Source organism: Colobus angolensis, unplaced genomic scaffold (genome assembly GCF_000951035.1).
Source record: "Colobus angolensis palliatus isolate OR3802 unplaced genomic scaffold, Cang.pa_1.0 Scaffold44, whole genome shotgun sequence".
In the NCBI taxonomy this organism is placed as follows: Eukaryota; Metazoa; Chordata; class Mammalia; order Primates; family Cercopithecidae; genus Colobus; species Colobus angolensis.
In genome coordinates this window covers 7048967-7054320 of record NW_012117821.1, presented here as the reverse complement: position 1 = coordinate 7054320, position 5354 = coordinate 7048967, and positions in this window count along the sequence as shown.

The window sequence follows — 5354 nt, the reverse complement described above, 5'->3', positions numbered from 1 at the left end:
TTTTTTTTTTTTTGACAGAGTCTTGCTCTGTCACCGAGGCTGGACTGCAGTGACGCGACTTCGGCTCACTGCAACCTCTGCCTCCCAGATTCCAGCAATTCTCCTGCCTCTGCCTCCCAAGTAACTGAGATTACAAGCGCCCGCCACCACACCTAACTAATTCTGATATTTTTAGTAGAGACATGGTTTTGCCATGCTGGCCAGACTGGTCTCGAACTCCTGACCTCAAATAATCCACCTGCTTCGGCCTCCCAAAATGTTAGGATTATAGGCGTGAGCCACCATGCCCAGCCAGGTTAAATATTAATAGTAGCCTTTTTTTTTTATTTTCAAAGGGGTTCTGTTTTAGATCAATATATCAATATTACGTGGTCAGCTATTATACCGTACATTTATGTTTTATGCACTTTTATGTATTTGTTGTATGTCAAAAATGTTTTTAAGTTAAAAAAAATTAGTATCAGGAAGTCTGGCCTATGATCAGGAGTCCAGGCCAACCTGGGAAACCATGCAAGAGACCACAGCAGCAGTATCACCAATCCAGGTGTGGACTTCCTGAACAGAGGCTGTGATGCCCCACCTTGGTTTTCTGTTTTTTTTTTGAGATGGAGTCTGGCTCTGTCGTCCAGGCTGGAGTGAAGTGGTGCAGTCTCGGCTCACTGCAACCTCCACCTCCCGCATTCAAGAGATTCTCCGGCCTCTGGAGTAGCTGGGACTACAGGCACGTGCTGCCACGGCCGGCTAATTTTTGTATTTTTAGTAGAGACGGGGTTTCACCATATTGGCCAGGATGGTCTAGATCTCTTGACCTCCTGATCCGCCCACCTCGGCCTCCCAAAGTGCTGGGATTACAGGCTTGAGCCACCGCGCCCGGCCCCCACCTTGGTTTTCTTCTGGCTCCCGTGACGTGAGGTAATTATCTTTGTTTCTTTGTCCTACATATGGCTGGAGAAGTGGCATAGCTCTTAGTTCTAATTGTTAAGGTCAGTCCAAGATAATATATGAGAAAGTGCGTTGTAAACAGTTTAGGTTTTTTCTACTTTGAGTGGCAGGAGTTTCCTAAATTCCTAGATCGGCAGGACCTCAGCATCATTGCAGTGGTACCTGTCAGGTTAATCTTCCTGTAATACAGCCTTTCTACTTAAAAACGTTTTACTCTAACTCCTGGATACCTACAGAATGAAATCTAAAGTCCTAAACTTGGCATTTGACACACCACAAACTGACACCCAACCAACTTGCCAACACTATTCCTGCTATTCCTCTTCACTGGCTATTGAACCACATTCAACCATGTGGTGTTCCAAAAATGCTGTTCCCTTTCCAACCTCACCTCACACTTTTCTCTCCAGTAGAATGCCTTCTTCTTTCTTATTTATTTATTTTGAGATGGAGTTTTGCTCTTTTGCCCAGGCTGGAGTGCAGTGGCATGATCTTGGCTCACTGCAACCTTCTGTCTTCCGGGATCGATTCTCCTGCCTCAGGCTCCCAAGTAGCTGGAATTACAGGCACCTGCCACCATGCCCGGCTAATTTTTGTATTTTTATTAGAGATGGCGTTTCACCATGTTGGCCAGGCTGGTCTCGAACTCCTGACCTCAAGTGACCTACCCGCCTCAGCCTCTCAAAGTGCTGGGATTGCAGGCATGAGCCACCGTGCCTGGCTTCTTTCTTATCTTTCAATCTCTTTGGTGGGGACCGAATGTCTGTGTCCCCCCAAAATTCATACACTAAAGCTCACAAGGTGACTATATTTGAAGATGGAACCTCTAAGGAAGTACTTAAGGTTAACATAGGTCATCAGGGTGGGGCCCTGATCCAGTTGCCTAGTGTCCTTATAAGAACAGACATCAGAGAGCTGGCTCTCTCTCCGTGCACATACAGAGGAAAGTCCACGTGAGGACAAAGTGGCTATCTGCAAGCCAGGAAAAGAGGCTTCCCTGGAAACTCACCCTGTTGGACCTTGATCTGGAACTTTTAGCCTCCAGAACAGTGAGAAAATAAATTTCCATTGTATAGGCCAACCCGTCTGTTATGGTTTTTTTTTTTTTTTTTTTTTTCAAAGACAGAGTCTCACTCTGTCACCCAAGCTGGAATGCAGCAGCAATATCTCGGCTCACTGCAATCTCTGCCCCCTGGGTTCTAGCAATTCTCCTGCCTCAGCCTCCTGAGTAGCTGGGACTATAGGCGCACACTGCCACGCCCGGCTAATTTTTTGTATTTTAGTAGAGACTGGGTTTCACTGTGTTGCCCAGTCTGGTCACAAACTCCTGAGCTCAGGCCTCCCAAAGTGCTAGGATTACAGGTGTGAGCCACCGTGCCCGGCCCTGTTATCATGCTGAGTGTCAGCTTGATTGAAGGATGCAAAGTATTGATCCTGGGTGTGTCTGTGAGGGTGTTGCCAAAGGAGATTAACATTTGAGTCAGTGGACTGGCGAAGGCAGACCCACCCTTAATCTGCTGGCCACAATCTAATCAGTTGGCAGAGAATATAAAGCAGGCAGAAAAAAACGTGAAAAGGTGAGACTGGCCTAGCCTCCCAGCCTACCTCTTTCTCCTGTGCTAGATGCTTCCTGCCCTCCAACACTGGACTCCAAGTTCTTCAATTTGGAGACTCAGATTGGCTCTCTTCGCTTCTCAAGCTTGCAGACAGCCTATTGTGGGACCTTGTGATTGTGTAAGTTAATACTTAATAAACTCCTTTATATGTATATATAAAGCCTATATAGATAGCCTCTCTATATATAAAGTCTCTATATATAACCTTTATATATAAAAATATATACAGGCTATATATATAGATATATAGATATTAGTTCTGTCCCTCTAGGGAACCCTGACTGATACACTGTCTATGGTATTTTGTTATGGCACCTGGCACTGCGAGCACACTAAGACACCCTTTTTGGAATAGCTCTGACATGGCATATACCTAAAACTTCTATTCCTTAAAGTTCTTCAATCCTTCCACTTTATTTTACTTCTTTTTAAGACATTTGATGTTCTATCTTGTATTATGTAGTTATTTATGTACACATTTGCTAACTTCCTTGCTAGTAAGTTTTTGGGGTAACCCCTGATTCCATATTGCAGCTCTGCAATGCCTAGTACACGGTTTGGAAGTTATTAAATATACAATATATATTAGTTGATAAATTTATAAATAAAAGAGGGGAAAAATAAATGAGGTGAGAAAACACAAATTTTTTATTTAAAATTTAAAGAGGACATAGAAAATTGAGGCAACGTATTAATAAATGGGAACAAATAAGTTAAATCTTCAGTTTAGTGATATTTAAAATAAATAGGTTCCTGCCAGCAGAGGTGTTAAAATATAAAAAAGATAAGTATCTCAGAGGAACTAAAAATAGGGGGTGCTTTGGTTTTGTGTTTTTTTCCCGACTGACACGTTGTTTTGTCTTTGCATGGGGGGATTTGACTTATTGGAGTCGAATTTTAGCCCAACTTCAGAGGCTGTGGAGAAAAGACCATGGGAAGGAGCTCAGCTGGTATGGGAAAGCTGATATTTTATGACTAGAGTAATAAATGGAAACTCTGGTGTCAGTGCCATGCAGGTCTGAGTCTTATGGGAGGACTCAGAATTGGACATTCAGGACCTATTTGTTTTCCTGACATCTTATTCCTAATTACCATCCTCCTGTCAGAGTCTTCTTTATTTCCCACCTGTTTCTCACTCCCCAAATGTAGTTTTAAATTAGTTTTTTGAATAGGTAATATTCATATGGTTCAACATTTTAAAAATATGGAAGTGAACTGTTTCCCTAAAAGCATGACCTGGGTTGAGTGTTTTAGTCACAGTGATAAAGATAACCAATCTCAGAGCCTTGCTTACACCCTTGTCCACAGCAGAGCCTCCAGCTGGAAGAGCCTCCAGCTGGAAGAACCAGGCATAAAGAACATTCTAGAAGATTCTAGAAAATCCCACAGTGGCAGGGCTTGGCAGTCAGAGAGCAGGGGTGCTGGGGTAGGGCAAACAGTGGACTCTTAGCAGCAGAACTGTTCTCTGAGTAGCCCAGAAGGGTCAAGGGAGCAGTGGAGAAAGGGAGGGGGTGACAGCTCAGAGCACAGAAGACCTCCCATGTGGGCACCTGACAGCCCCATTCCCAGGAACAGCGGCACCCAAGGACCATGGGGGGCTCTTCTCAAAGAAGATGCTTTTCCCACAACTCTATCGAAAAGCCACATTTTTCTCTTCTTCTACCTAGTAACAATGTTCAGAAAATATTTAGAAAAAGGAGGAAAACGGGAAAGCCCTAAATAAGAGGCCTGAAAACTCCTCTTGAGATGGTAAATGCTGTTGCAGATTTTATTTTACTTTTTTTTTTTTTTTTTTTTGAGATGGAGTCTCGCTCTGTCGCCCAGGCTGGAGTGCAGTGGCCGGATCTCAGCTCACTGCAAGCTCCGCCTTTCAGGTTCACGCCATTCTCCTGCCTCAGCCTCCCGAGTAGCTGGGACCACAGGCGCCCGCCACCTCGCCCGGCTAGTTTTTGTATTTTTAGTAGAGACGGGGTTTCACCGTGTTAGCCAGGATGGTCTCAATCTCCTGACCTCGTGATCTGCCCGTCTCAGCCTCCCAAAGTGCTGGGATTACAGGCTTGAGCCACGGCGCCCGGCCTACTTGCTATCTTTAAGAAAATCAAACTCATCAAACTTTAAAAGACTTTTAGGTCTGGATGCAATGCCTTCCAAATCCCTGAACCTGGAGACTTAGGAGCTTATCTTTTGCAGGTGAGAAAATTGAAGTCACCCTTCCCTTTTAGTATCTAGTGAAGGATTCTGGAAAGGGAGGGTTAGTTAGGGAAGGTATGTGGTTCTGGCTTTATCTAAATGACTTGCCCAAAGTCAGACCGTCAGAACTTAAAATAGGATTGGGCAGCAGCAGCAACCATTTAGCAATCTTGGGCCTTTTGTCCCCCTTTATGGAGGTGAAATATCATAATTCAAGAGTCTCATTTTTGTTTTTCTTCCAGATTTCAGAAGAGATCCCTAGAGGCAGGTGTTGACTGTGCCCTCCATTTAAACAAATGGATGAGCTGGAAAGTCCCTGGAAGTCACTATAAGCCTGCTCTAGAGCAGGTCCTCACTAAAGAGAGGGTAACAGCTGGGCACGGTGGCTCACACCTGTAATCCCAGCACTTTGGGAAGCTGAGGCAGGTGGATCACCTGAGGTTAGGAGTTCGAGACCAGCCTGCCCAACATGGCAAAACCCCGTCTCTAATAAAAATACAAAAAATTAGCCAGGTGTGGTGGCAGGCGCCTGTAATCCCAGCTACTTGGGAGGCTGAGGCAGGAGAATTGCTTGAACCTGGGAGGCAGGGGTTGCAGTGAGCCGAG